A 16001-nucleotide genomic window follows, 5' to 3' on the forward strand; every position below is an offset into this window, starting at 1 on the left:
GTCCGGGCCGGTCCGGAACCCGGTCCGACCGGCCCCCGGACCGGCCAGCCCGGTCCACGGCCCGGTCGACCGGTCGTAAACCGGCCACCAACCGGAGGAGATTTATCGTACGGGGCGAGACCGGAAACTTCGCGGTTTCCGGTTTCCGACCGGTTGACCGGACCACCGGCCGGACCGGCCGGTCCACAGCCCGGTTGACCGGACCACGAGCCGGACCGTCCGGTCCACGGCCCGGTCGACCGGATCCCAGACCGGACCGGTCCGAGTCTGTCTCGACCGAGATCTATTCGGGTCGGTTATTTTTGTATCTTTTCGACCAGAACTCGTCCCGGACACCTATATAAGTGCCCGGGACGCCCCCTAGTTGCTTTAGACCACGTTTAAGATAAACCCTAGTTCTTAGTTGTTTGCTCTGCAAAACTATTGAATTCCCTACACCATATTGCTTGGATATTGTGTAGATCCTGTTTAAGTCTTGTGTGATCTGCTTGTTCCATTGGGAATTAGACGGTTGCAACTTACCGCTTCGTGGTCGGCGGCTACGTGCGCAAGTGTGTGGAGTTGCGAATATCTTGCGGGGTTGAGAGCTGTTGCATTGGCGACAGGGACCAATCGAGAGATCTCGTTGCGTCATACAAGTTATCATCCACTACATCGTCGTGTTTCTCCGCTGCCATCACCCCGTGATCATCATCACCACCGTTGCTTACTGAGAAGATCGGGCCACCCCTTATCACCCTAGTGACTACCAGTTCTTGACTGAGGCGCCTAAGGAGATCCCTCAAGGATACGCGTGCACGTATGTGCCGGATTGTGGTAACTGGGCATTCACAAACCAGGCCACAACATCGGGGACTCCGGCGTTGACAGGAGGAACGTCGGCAACGAGCTTGAGAAGCGGACGTGGCTAACTAAGTACGCCACACCGACGAAACTCCCGAGCCCGGCTCCTGCGGTTGGCTCGGAGCTGGAAAAGCAAACATGGCTGGCTAAGTACGCCACCCCGGCGAATCTTCGGGGTGCAACTCCTACAGCCAGACACGGCGGATCAGATCGGTACCATGCCGAGAGACCAGTTCGGCATGATGCCGAAAAGAAGGGCGATCGGCTATTCCAAGCCGTACCCCGACGATTACGAGATGATCCCGCTGCCACCTAAATATCGGCTCCCCGACTTCTCCAAATTCGGTGGATCAGATGGCTCCAGCTCCATCGAGCACGTCGGCCGATATTTGGCTCAACTAGGACCGGCTTCGGTGTCGGATCAGGCTGCGCGTGAGGCTCTTTTCACGGTCCCTCACGGGATCGGCTTTTGGATGGTACACCTCTTTGCCGGCAAACTCCATCCGAGTCTTGGAAGCAATTGGAAGAGCAGTTCCATATGCAATACCATTCGAAGCTTCCGAGTCCGGCATTGCCGATCTAGCACAACTACGTCGAAGCGCGGGAAACGGTGACAGAGTACATCCAGGCGCTTCGAGGAATCTTAGGAACCGATGTTATTCGGTTCGTATAACCGAAAGGAAGCGAGTCGAGTTGGCAGTAGCGAGGCCTTGCAACGCAGCTCAAGGACATGGCCTCCCAAGCGAGATTATCCTCGCTCGGCGCACATGGTTCGAAGCTATCGGCATATGAACAGCGCCACCCGGACCTGTACCAAGACAAGTTCAAGCGTGCGTAGTCATGGTCGATACGAGAGGAAGATGAAGTGCTCACGGGAGACCAAGAAGTAGCGAGTGGGCTGAGTGGACTCGGGGAGGAACCCCCGTGTCCCGCAAATGGGTAAAGCCACCGGGGCCGCCCGGGGATTTGATTTTGACGCGACCAAGACCGAACAAATCTTCGACCTCCCGCTCAAGGAGAAACGAGTTGACGATTCTCGAAGGTCTCAAGTTCCCCACGGCGAAAGAGCTGAATGGAAAGCCGTACTGCAAATTCCACAACTCGCTCTCCCATGCCACCAACGATCGCGGGGTGTGGCGTCGCACATCCAAGCGGCGATAGAGAAGGGGCGGCTAATTTTCAACCAGTACGCCATGAAGGTCGACACCCAACCCTTCCCCGCCGTTAACATGGTGGAAGTCACCTACCCTGAGGGTTGCCAGCCAGGTCCCTCGTTCAGCATCAACATGGTAGGGCCTGGGAACCACTCTGGCAGAGATGGAGATGAGGGCAGCTGCTCTCATAGCAAGGATGCAGAGGAGGCCGCTCCACGCGATCGGCTCCGTCATGATGGCAAGCGCTATGTCACAGAGGGAGAGGTGAAGAATATAAGATATCAGCGACCCCTCTCTGATCACCTCCTCAACAAATATGTGAGTCAGTATGACCAACGCCGACGGTCCAATTGTGATGATGGAGGAGATCGTCTGGCTAGAGAAGCCAGAAGACATCGTCGGCAGGATCGCGTTGAGGAGGAGCACGAGCGCTGTGCCACGGAAACATCAAGGGAGCAAGATGACAACGCCAGACACTGGGACTGCCCCTTCTTCAGACACTGCTGGGATTCGAGGAATGAGCCGATTGCCCACAATCGGCAATTGCCCAGAATGCAACAAGAAGAAGAAGGAAGCAGCCAACGTGTCTGTGTTCGAGCGCCTAGGGCCTCTCCCGCCACAAAGCAAACGCGCTGAGTCACCTCGTTGGGCAGGTCTTGAGGATTCAGAAGACGAGGGAGAAGTAGAAGAAGACAGGTACCACCGGCCAAGGTGGTGCCCTGACGGACTCAGCCGTTCCCAAAAGCGCAGGGTTCAGCGATTGCGCGGCCTGGAAGAAGCCGAAAGGTTATACCTGCATACGTTAAGGAAGGCACGACCTGATCTGGCTGCAAAAGTTCAGCGAGCCCTGGATGAAGAGGGTCGTCCACGGAAAATGGAGTGGCGCCTTAAACAGAGGAAAGCCGATGATGAGACATCGGCTGGTACAAACATGGTACTCGTCTTGCCGACAGAGCTTAGTACTCCACGACTCTACGGTGCACTCAAGGTGGACGACAGCAAGCGCATCAAGTCAGAGGTTGGGTTGGTTTTACCCAGCCTAACCGAGTAGCAAGATCAAACCAATGAGCAAATCAGGCGAGGCTGATCCTTGTGATTGGCCCCAAAAAGTTTATGAAGGGACATTACAGGACCTTCAGTCAGCGCTCCAATGAATATGGAGGCCGATTCCAGCAATCGGCCAAAATTACCTTCACCACATGTTCTGCTTGCGTTCAGCACCGATCTACTGAGCAGTGGCCACGTCGGCGGATGAGAGTCAGCGTGGATTTTTGCGGAGCCGACGTACAAGTGCAGTGCCCTGGCTATCCATACAAGCCGATATCTGCAGTCATCCAGCAGGTATCGGCTCGGGGGGCATATAATCAGATGAACATGTGCAGATAAAACATGTGAGAACATACGTGCAATGAAACATTGGGGGCCGATTAAGAAAAATCGGCCAAATAAAAAAAAACAAAATTTTTACAGCCGATGCGAGGGCATCGACTTTAGAATTGAGAAGCAGCCGATGCGCAGCCGTCGACTTTAGTGGAATTATGCAATGTTTATCGAGTCTCCACCAAATCCAGACCAACGGTGGTGCCTTCTGTTGCCTCGAGGGAGTAAAACAATGGAAACTTCTCCAGCTGCTTCGAGCCGATCCGGGTTCCCGAACCTTTTTGTCAAGGATTTCCAATCTTTGGGGCTAGTTCAGCTGAAACGGAAGATTATCGGCTGTCGGAGGAAGAAAGAGGATCGGCTGTGGCGCGTTCTCTTCGACATTCTCGCCTCGAGTGAGGCTCGGGGGCAGCGAGGCTCGAGTAAGGCTCGGGGGCAGCAGGCCTAGTGGATACTCTGTTTAAAGAACCGATGGGGATACCATCGGCTGATCCTTCATTGCAACCTTCTTCACAATGATGGGTACTGAAAAGGATTATTGAGTTTGGTTGGAAAAGTTCGAAGGTTTTCCTGAAGATCCTGCATTTTCCACCAGATTTAGAAAATCATCAGTTGAAGAAGAGAAGGGTGAATTTCAAAGGACCGATGCGGTGCGATCGGCTCATTACGCATTGGGAAAGGGGACGAATCGGCAAGGTCAGTAGAAGAGAGAATCGGCTCAATTAAACTCAGAAGGGATCGGCAAAATCAAAATTGGGGAAAAGTTCTTCATTGATTAAGATGAGATTCCTTACATAAAGAGCTAATTGCTCTCAAAAGAGAAATACTAGGGGATCCATTGCCCCATCTGCTACTACTGGCCCTATTCTAGAGCTCCTATCTATGGGCCATCACTGCCCTCGTCGTCGCCGTCGTCGCCACTATCGGCGCTGCTCCCGGCGGGCTCGTCATCGCTCCAATGGCCGCCGACCGGGCCCTCGTTGTCTTCATCTTCTTCGTCAGCGTCGTCCTCGTCGGCTGTCGAAGTCGCTAAGATTGCCCGGCCAAGGGCAGAACCGCTTGGCCGGCGGCTCGTCGGAGGAGCTCTCGTCGTCGTCCTCCTCCTCCTCTTCCTGCTCCTCCTCCTCCCCGGAAGAGGTGAAGTCGCAGGAGAAGCTGTCGTCGTCGCTCTCCTCCTCCGTTTCCCCAATGGCGAGGAAGCGGAGGTCGCTCTCCCCGTCCGTCGAGGACTGGTCGTCCTCGGACCAGATGGAGAAGTCATGGTCTGACTCCTCCCCGGCCGCAATGGCGCGGCGGGTGTTGGCCGCGTGGACCGCCGCCGCGTTGTACTCCGGCGTCGGCTCACGGGACGTGGAGGATTGGCTGGCAAGATCCGATGGGGCAGAGGAGGAAGAAGACATGGTGGCTGGGAGGGCTTTTGGAGTGCTAATGCGAAGGAGATACGGAGGAGAACTTTTCAGAGCGGTTAAATCGAAGGGGGATATAGTGGAAATTCAATGCCACAGCAGTTTCCGAGGAAGTGGTGCTTGAAAGAAAGAGAAAAGACTGCCAAGTCACGCGGAGAAGTTGAGAAGGCAAGTCATCATGGTGACGGATACTGCGACGGTTCTGCCACGACATGACCCGGCGAAGGAAGCAGAGTGATTTTGGAATTACCAATTCCAAAACCAGGGGAGCATGTGTTATCACCGGAATTTAACCGAGTCGGAGGTGGGCCGTAATCAAGATGGGCTTAGAGAAGTATACATGGAGGATTACGTGAATCGGCCTGTTATACCAAGTTGGGTTTAATTGCCCTTGTATCTCGTAAAATATTAGATCGCATCTTAGTTTAGAAAGTAGAATCTTACTCGTGCACGGTTTGGTGCACGTCCACATTAGAAAGTCCCCTGGACTATAAATATGTACCTAGGGTTTATGGAATAAACAACAACTCACGTTCAACCCCAAACAAACCAATATCGGCGCATCGCCAACTCCTTCGTCTCGAGGGTTTCTATCAGGTAAGCGACATGCTGCCTAGATCGCATCTTGCGATCTAGGCAGCATAAGCCCCACGTTGTTCATGCGTTGCTCGTACTGAAGCGCTTTTGATGGCGAGCAACGTAGTTATCATAGATGTGTTAGGGTTAGCATTGTTCTTCGTTTAAGCATGCTTACGTAGTGCAACCCTTGCATATCTAGCCGCCCTCACGCCTATCTCAGGTGTGGGGGCGGCACCCCGCTTGATCATTATTTAGTAGATCTGATCCGTTACGATTGCTCCTTGTTCCGCAAGGATTAGTTTAATATCTGCAATAGTTAGGCCTTACAAAGGGGGAGGATCCGAGTGGCACGTAGGGTGGCGTTCGCAAGTCCTAAACAGGATGTTCCGAGGATCAACTTCATGTTGGTTTTTAGGCCTTGTTTAGGATCGGCTTACGAGCACCGTGCGTGGCCGCGAGGCCCAACTCTGGAGTAGGATGATCCGATTATGCGATGAAAACCCTAAATCGTCGTAGATCTAATTAGCTCTATCTTGATCAAGCAGGACCACCAAGTATTCGTGCACCCCGTACGAATCATGGGTGGATCGGCTCTTTGAGCCGATTCACGGGATAACCTGAGAGCCGATCGAGGCTCGTATTTAACGTTTACATGTATGCCCTGCAAGAAACTAAGCGAGGCATCCCCATCACCTTCCTGGCCAGGTATAGGTCAGGTGGCACGCCCTTGCACTTCGCATCGCCGCGTGTGACCAGAAGAGCATTGCGGGCCGTCGCTCGGAGGGGTCTCAGCCAGCCGCAGCTCTAGGCTCTTCCCGGCTCTACGGTGTTGACAAGGCCGCTGCCCGCCGGTGGGTTTTGGCAGTCAACAGAAATACCATGAGGTTCATGTTAGGAATATTTATTTATTAAAGACATGGAAAAGATAAGTCAAGAATAATTCTCTCCATTTCTTATTGTTAGTTGATTTCCAATTGAATAGATGTTCTTATGTTATGGCAAGGAATACCATGTTATGATCTTTTATAAGATCAAACAATTGACCATTGATTAAAGTGTTGTTGTGTTAGTTCCATTTGATCTAACCCCTTAGATCAAATCATCTCTACCCAAAGCAAGGTTTTGTCAAAGTCACATTGAGGTTTATAGCGCTTGACTTGATGATCTACTTCAATTCCACCAAGGTCAAGTGAAACTTCAGTTCATCGTGGATCTGTTTTACTTTAAAGCGCGAAAATTCCCAGATTTTCTATGCATGAATGCAATGCACACATCTGTTTCCTCTATTTTTGTAACCCCAATACCTGGGATATTACAGTCTCTACCCCTTAAACTAAACTTCGTCCTCGAAGTTAGATCTCTCTCACGTTTCCGGAGTGTGGTTCTGACTTATGCAGACTCCGACTTTTCTCGAACTCCATATTGATCTTACTGGATATCATTGAATATATCCCTTGTCCAGATTCTTCCTGGAATCCATTAGTGTTTGACATCAAACAACTATTACTTCCTTTACTTGCATGATTTCCTCCAATATTATAAGCTTGTTTCCTATCTCATTGAAGATTCAATGATTGGGACTTATTCTGGTGCTGCTAGTCTTAACTGAAGACTAAATTGATAACATACTCCTAATTGGTAAATAGGTCTTTGTTTTCCCTTACTACCAAAAATGCAGTAATGGTACTAAGTAAGGTACTAAACATGGAATTGATCATGATGGTTTATTCCTCTAAGAATGGTTTGGACTCATTTAATCCATCCAATCATGGTTTATAATTGATACCTATAACTATTCGGGGTTATTTAGGTTCCATGAAAGGAATCTTTCAAATGGACTTTAGTTTTGGTATAGTCAACATCCTTCAGTCTTTGGCCTTCTCGAACTGTATTTGGTCTATGGTATTTTCTTCGCCCAACTTCATTTACCTAAGTTTACTTGAATTATCGTATTTCTGAGTAAATATTAGTCACTTGCTCAAGTTATAGTCATCTTCTTACTTCCTCGAGGTATAAACCTCGGCTTCTGGTCTGACATCCTTCTGAAAGTAATGTTCAACAATCTTATGAAAATAAGATCGAACTTCCTCTCAGTTCAGACCTTCTTCTACTATTATGCTCAAAGTATTGAGTTATTGTACATCCAACTCAATCTTTACTCTACCCCTTAGAGTTTTCTTATGGTCTTCAACTCCATTTCTTCCAACTATTGGACTTATGATTAGAATATTGGTCTGGTTCTAACTTATGGGTTTTACTTCTTCTAAGGTCTCGCGAAGAATGTTGGTGGTGTATCCACTCAATTGTGGACATCCAATGTGAATCCTTCGACTAAATGATTATAGATCTAGCTATTTGGCTGACAAGATTTTTATTTGTTCACAAACTTTTGTTACAAATAATTAAATCGTGGACTATTTGTAATACCAACTGATACCAACTGTGGTTATTATACCAACTGTGGCTATTTGATATCTAAAATGGATTCTATTATAGGTTCTGATCAACTAGACGAGACGTCTTCTACTCCATCTCGCAGTATTGATATTATACCAATTGTGGTCTTCTGATATCGACTATGGTCTTCTTATGTCTGCTATGATGTCATATATCACCTTCCTTCATTCAGGGTTTATTTTGCAAGAAAACCACTAGCTGACACTATGAATATAGTATCCTAAGTGATTTCCCCTGCATTCCCTCTTCTATGTTGACTATGGATCTGCTTCAGCTTCACCATAATCACCATATTTCTTACCTTCATGCTTCTCATGTACTAAAGTACTCCTCTGTTGAGGCAAAGCATGAATTTTGATTGGCACTCCCTTTAGAGTATTGTGGTTGCTTCCCACAACTTTGTTTCCTTTATCTGATGAACCTTCATCTTGTCTTCAACATATACAGAATTCGTCACTTCCTCACACGAATACCATTACCCTCTAGATCTATAGCATCAAGTAGGAACTTGATATTGCAACATGCATTTGCATATCAAAGTCAAACTTCATGTATGGATCTAGTCAAACAATGAAAATCCAATAAAATCCAAGAAGATTCAGCTTTGTGTTTATAGTACACACCATCATAGGCCTGAATATCATAGTTGAGTAAGACATCTCTAAACATCAGGCTGAGATGTGTAGTATAGAACACCACATAATATAGGTTTATATCGTGATACTTAGCACGAATATAGGGAATTCTATTATTTGTCTCAACCTTTACCTTAATTGCACATTTGCAATGAGATAAACTTGAAACAAAGTGGTCTAGGATAGTTGTGGTTAACCTAATTTTCTTTGGAAGTATTGACTTAGCTTCCATTTTTATTGAGGACTATCTCACATCATATGTCTAGGTTCGAACATTGCTACACTAAACACCTAACTATGAAAATATAGCTCTTATACTTCCAAGTGTTTATACTATCACGAGACTATGGACATGATGTGCTTGGCACACTTCCCATTGTTTCGGAACACAATTCTTGCACTATTGTTTAGCACTTGACTTCTTATTGTACTTCTCCTAAATATTTATGATGTTCTAATCCATCACATAATGATTCACAGATGAATCATATATGATTTCTATTTCTACCATGTAAGTAGGCATATTTTATTCCTATCTCTCTTCCTTACCTCCCATGATTGACTCATAATGGTCTATACTACCTCATATAACTAATAGTTATCACTTACTATCAACTGTTTCACAAGTTTGAATCGATTTTACTTACCCATTACTTGTATTGGTAGACATCTTCTAGTAGGACATCTACCCTATCTTTATCACTTGATATTACTCCTATTACAGGTCTAGATAGTTCTTACTTAACTATAACATGTGTTGGTACACATCTTCCAATAGGATATCTTCCTTATGGTTGTATCCTCTCTTTGGACTACCATGTATTGTATACCAACTGTGATCTACTCATATATTATTTTAGGTTCTTAATGGTATACTACATACTTGGGATTAGCTAGCTAACTTCACTTAGGAAAGATAGGTAAGAAAGGTTGACTCAAGTGTGTCAGGATTATTCTCAAGTGAATATCCATCTCAAGTCATAAGAAGTATTTGGTTTATCTAAAACAACTTCCTATAGACACTACCAATCCTATAGGTCTCCTTTAAAGGGTTTTAATCCTAAGGTCAAAGCATTTGCTCTGATACCAACTGTGGTGACCCGGCATACCACTGCATGGTGTAGTATGCAAGTCTGATATAACACCAATGAAACACCGTTCCACTAGTATTATATCGCTCAGAGTGGTACAACAGAAACATATGCGGGTCCAAGGCATGTCTATAGAATTACATCATTGACTCCATTACATAAGATCAGCACAGCCTCCTACTTTACAATGAGGTAAAACTGCAGATAACTCCAGAAGAACGACTCGTAGTCTAGTCTTATCACGAACTCTATTTGTAGAGTATTTCACTAACTACAGAGGCTAAGAATAGACTCTAGCTAAATAGGAGCTAGGTTTAGGAAGCTAGTTCCCTTCTATGGCTAAACTAGGTTTTCTCCTTGTTGGATGTGGAATTCGACTCCTCCGACGGGTCCTGTCTCGTGAAGTAGTTGTTGACTCCTCGGCCTTCGAGTTGCACTTGTAGATCCTCCTTCGAGGCCTCCATATCTAAGCGGGGATTTAAGAGTGGGATGAGTACGAGCGTACTCAACAAGTTCATTATAGGAAAGAGGTGTTTAATGCACTAGCTACAGCATTAGACCGGAAAGTCTAATACCAATGCAGGTTTTCATAACCATTTCTTCAAGAGGTTGCTTTTATTCAGAAGAACTATGTCCGTCAGCCTTCACCGGTTTACTAGAACTTCATGGAGCTCCTTTCCGGCCGCGTTCGCAGTTCCATATCCCGGAACGGGGAGTGACAGTCACGGTTCTTTACACTCTGCAGAGGTGTGTTGCTTTACCCATAAGAGATCTTAACCTTGGTGCCAACCGGAAATTGTTCCCGTCCACACTTCCTATGGTGTGAGGCCCGGTATAAGGTCTAGCCAATCATGTTCCTCCGCTACCTCGAACACCCACCCTTTGTTGCATACCCCGACCCCGGGTCCTCGTCGGTCCCATTATTCCCGTAATTTCAGGGTGGACCCCGACCACGACAACGGTTTGGGACTCGTTAACCAAACTCCTTCGCCGGTAGCTGCAACCCATCATAGACCACATTACCGTGGGGAATTAGAAGGGGATCCCCACCCTCAAGTTGTTCCGCAAGCAGCAACCGCTACGGTAAGCAACAGCTATACCGTGGGGAATTAGAAGGGGCTCCCCACCCTCAAGTTACTCCGCAAGACACAACAGCTACGGTAAGCGCATCCGTTGATGAACGAGAGGTGGAAACACTTTTGACTACTCCGTCCCACTCCGGATCTTATGGTTAACACGGGTATTACGGCACAAGAATCATTGGCGACATTTGTTGTTTAATCCTAGATGGATATTAACCCTTGCAATGGAACCTCCACCATATCAACACAATCCATGGTTCCATTGCCCACCACATAGTCATATTCATAGTTATGAAACTAGTGGTTTTGGTTTTTATGCAATCGTGATAACCATAGTACTTTGCAAGTAATTTGATAAAAGTACTCAAATGACATGAGCAAGTGATGAACTTGCCTTTATTGACTGCAAGATTATGCATACAAGGTCTTCGATACGCAATAACTCCAAATTCTGAAATAGCATCATCGTCCGGTAAGGACGATGTTTAAAAGATTGGCAAGGATGCAATAATGCATAAGTATGAGATGCAATCGCTCTAAGCGTGACCTAACCCCGATGATTTTGGATTAGTGAGTTGATATGATTGGCTTAGAGTGTGTTGCATTTTCAGAGTAATTCACAAACAAGGTTCTTATTCAGGTGTGGTTACATGGTATCATAAACAAGTGTTGCAACATATCATAACAATAGCATTAATAGCACACAATAATAACATTTGGTAGATTCCTAACATGTAATGAATAGTGGTTGGTTTTAGCACTATATGTCATGGTTAATGATTGATTATTATATACTTCAAAAGAATAACTTTTGAAGAACATATTCTTTAATAAAGGACAAGTATGATAATTAAGTTGGGGTTCTATGGTTGACTATGGTTTCATGTAGTTGTTGGAGTAAGTATTAGATGGATCCAAACAATGTTGGATTCATCAGTACCTAGGGCTGGTAAGGCTGAGTTAAGCCTAGTCATCCTAAGCAAGTATTTATACATGGTTGCTATCAAGGTTGATTCATCTGACTGGTGATTGCTAGCTAGGGTTTATAGGTTCTTATAAGCAGGGTTGGTGATGCTTCTTTATTTACTTCAAAAGAATAACTTTTGAAGAACATACTTCTTAAGTAATAAGAAGTATCTCAATTGGAGTTGAGGTTGACTAGGGTTTGCTATTAGATCCACTAATTAAAGAATGGTTGATTCTTAAATGGGATGGTTCCTAAGTGTCTCACACTAGTAGAGTTTAGTGGAGTATGGTATGTAATGGTAAATAATTGGTATGGTTGCTACTAAGGTTCATCACAAGGGTGTGATGTTAAATCAGGATGAGTAAGGATAAGGTTCTTGGTATTAAGGCCAAGGTTGATCCTATTTGATCATCTAGGTAAGTTAGGTGTGCATACATGGAATACTGAATTATGGATAATAGGGCTCCTATATTTTATGTTGACATGGTAAGTGTTTAATTGCTAATTATAGTTTTATGGATCAAAAGAAAGTAGGATGATCACAAGGTATACCCTAGGGTTTAGGTTTAGGACAACTTAGGGTTCATATGGATTAATAGAGCTAGTGTTTCTAATTGAATTGGGGTTTTAGGGTTCCACATGAAATTATGAGGTTATCAGTTTGTTTCAATTGGGACTAGGGTTTCCTAATTACCCTATAATTCTAGGATTAATAACTTCATTGTCAAGTTGAAGTTATTAATGAGTTTGAAATAAAAATAATATTAGATTTGACATTTTATTATTTTTAATGAATTTAATAATTAAGGTTATTATTAATTGGGGTTTATATCCCTCTAAGAAGGATTTAACAAAATAATAAATAAAGAAATTAGTTTTAAAGTTTTCTTTATTTCTTTACTGGTTTCTATTTAATTTTTAAAGTTTTCCTTATTTATTGAATTTTAATTCAATCAAGTATAAAAGAAAAGACTTAATTAATGAGTTTAAAATAATTAAATTTTTATTAACAATAAAAATTCTATATTATATTTTTATTGGATAGATTTTCTTTTTAGGAACATTTTGATATCTAATTTGTATTTTTCCGAATTGTAATGAATTTTCTAAATTTACTTGAAGTTGCAGTATTATTCTGGTATTTGAAATAAAACAAAAAGTACTAAATGTACCCGGGCTACTACTACCTACAGACGCAGATAGGTGGGCCAGTGGCCAGGTCACCGGCCACGCGGGCATTGACGAGTCAAAATAGATGAGGTGGCCAGGGAGCTTCTGGCCGGCGGTCAAACGGCGACGGCGGCCGGAGCTAGGTCGCTCCCCGGACGGGCGACTACACCTAATCAAACCGCGGCATGCCGGGGAACCTAATGATGGCGGCGCCGCTCTCTATTGGTCATCGGAAAGTGGCCGGCGGCGAGGCGAAGTGGCGGAGCTTGCAGGCGAACGACGCGGCGAAGCTACGGGGCAAGATCGAGCAAAGCGAGCTTACTGGGAGATTGAGGAGCTCACCAGGAACGTGTAGAGCTCGTTGGTGAGGTCTATGGCGGGCGGCATCGCTGGAATTGGTCGCTCCCGTCGTCGGGGAAGACGACCAGGTGGGGTCGACTACGGGCGCGTTGGCTTGATTCGTCCTACCTGGTGATGATGTCGAGCATGGCGGTCACGTGGGTGGTCACGGCTTGGCCTGGGGATGTCTCCATCGACGGCGATGGCCGGCAGCTGGTCGCGCTAGGGTTTCATCCGGGATGAAATTTGGGCGAAGAGGAAGAAATCGGAGACTAGGGTTCGTCGGGGAGCTTTTATACGGTGAGGGATGCGTGCCTCGTCACACCGTCGATCAAGGGAGGTCGCCGCCGAGAGGGGAAGAGGAGCACGCCGTCGTGCTGTCCTCCATGCGCACGAAGAGGATGAGGATGACTCCTCCCTCTGTTATTTTGGCGAAGGGGTATGGTGGGTTGGGCCAGGCTGCTGCTGGGCTGCGTTGCTGGGCTCGACTGCTGGGCTACTGCTGGGTTGTGTCGGCTGGTAAGGTCCAGTTAAGCCTCCTCTCCTTTATCTCTTTTATTTATTTTCAGTTTTATTTCTTGTTTTGAATTCTGGTTTTAATTCAAATTTGAATTCTTGTCTATTTTGCAGGTGTTTCACAATTTGGTTTTCATGAGGTCTAATACAAGGATCATTGTATTACTGCATTGTTTTTGATTAAACATTAAATATATGTGAGCCTTGTTGCAATTTTTAGTTAGACATGAATTTAGGTATTCCTTTTAATTCCTTTTCTCATTTGTAATATAGCACCATGTTGGATAATTAGAGTTGATTATTCTTAGTCCAAATGTTTTAGAAGTTATTATGAGGACTTGACTTCATATTTAAGAAGTTGGTCAATTACATATGATTTTATGTGAGCACCAATGGATTAGGGTTTTTATAATTTCCATCATAACTCCCCTTTAAGGTTAATATTATCATTACCTTTGAAAGTATCTAAGTAGTTATGATTTCCATTATAGTTGATCTTGGTTACAAAGATAAATGGTTGATCACTACACATATGATTTTAATCATAAAATGTAGCACAAGATTTTCTTATATATGTTCATGAATTGAAGCATAAGATATTAATGAGGATGCAATTCTGGTTATAGAGATGAGATGACACCATATTGCATTGACTAGGTTTACTCTCCCCAATGCATGATAAAAATGGTTACTTGCTTAATATTTCATGTGCTTCTTTAGTTACTAAGGATCTGAGAATTGGTTTTATCTTCTACCAATATACTTCTTTTATTATCCTTAATTTATCATTTAGAGTAACTAAAATGTTTATGGTTCTTTTTATAGTTAACTTTGGTTATAAGGATGAATGGTTTCTCACACTACCTTAAATATAGAGTTTATCTTATGGCTGATTCTTCTATTTCCCCAAAGCATGGTCATGGCATCATCATGAGCAACTTATTCTTAATGTTTATCTTCTACTCCCAATTCTTATTTTGGAATGGATTATTCTAGGTTTCTACTCAAGGAATGATGATGTGGTTAACTAAATATGTGGTTTGCCTAAGAATTCTACCTTGCTAACTTCGTAGCTTGTTCTTCGAGAAATCCGATAAACCCGCATCTTGTGGCATGCCTCCACCTCCTAGCTGCTTCATCTTGATCCTTACTATTTTATGGAGTGGCTCAATGTGTTGGTCTTCTTGCATCAATGTGCAAGATGATGAAATGGATGAAGTGTGAGGCTCCTTTTATAGGCTTGGGCATGCTCTAGTAACATGACACATGAGTGGATGACTCTTGCTTTAATTTGATGAGTAAGGTGCTTGGTTGTCATGCTCTCATCCATAGCAATCCTTTAGGCATGAGGTGGCATAGCTTAAGATGCAAGCAATGTAGATATTTTCATCCTATGTGGCATTGGTATTATCCTCTCATGTGATTTATTTTTGGATAGACAAGTGGCTTTTGTTACTAAATATCTTGTGAATGACTTTATGCTTGTGGTGGAGTCACTATATCATATGTGATTGTATTTATATTGTTATTGGGATCAGAATATCAAAGATAAGGATTATACCCCAATTTTGAATGGTGATGTTTGATTTCACCAAGGCATGATCATATGAGTTTCAAAGTACTCATAGTTTATTTTATTCAAATAGTTTGAACTATAATTCGTAATGTAAACGAATTTAGTTTTGTGATATTCCACATATTTAATAAGTTATGATTGAATCAGAAGATGTGGCTTTTATGCACTTAGGTCCTTGGGTTTTGCTATATTTGGTATTTAGTTTTAAAGTGAATTCAATTGTACCTCAAGGTAGTTGCTTGACTTTTAAGTGTTAATAATTTAGACGGTGCTTCTTATCTCTTTAATGGTTATATACCTCTCCCATCTCTAGGGTTTAATGATAAGCTTTTGTTGGTGTTAAGTTCAAGAGTTTAGTTCAAGAAATACCATGAGGTTCATGTTAGGAATATTTATTTATTAAAGACATGGAAAAGATAAGTCAAGAATAATTCTCTCCATTTCTTATTGTTAGTTGATTTCCAATTGAATAGATGTTCTTATGTTATGGCAAGGAATACCATGTTATGATCTTTTATAAGATCAAACAATTGACCATTGATTAAAGTGTTGTTGTGTTAGTTCCATTTGATCTAACCCCTTAGATCAAATCATCTCTACCCAAAGCAAGGTTTTGTCAAAGTCACATTGAGGTTTATAGCGCTTGACTTGATGATCTACTTCAATTCCACCAAGGTCAAGTGAAACTTCGATCATCGTGATTGTTTTACTTTAAAGCGCGAAAATTCCCGCATTTTCTATGCATGAATGCAATGCACACATCTGTTTCCTCTATTTTTGTAACCCCAATACCTGGGATATTACAC

The sequence above is a fragment of the Lolium rigidum genome, chromosome 1 (assembly GCF_022539505.1).
Source record: "Lolium rigidum isolate FL_2022 chromosome 1, APGP_CSIRO_Lrig_0.1, whole genome shotgun sequence".
Classification (NCBI taxonomy): domain Eukaryota; kingdom Viridiplantae; phylum Streptophyta; class Magnoliopsida; order Poales; family Poaceae; genus Lolium; species Lolium rigidum.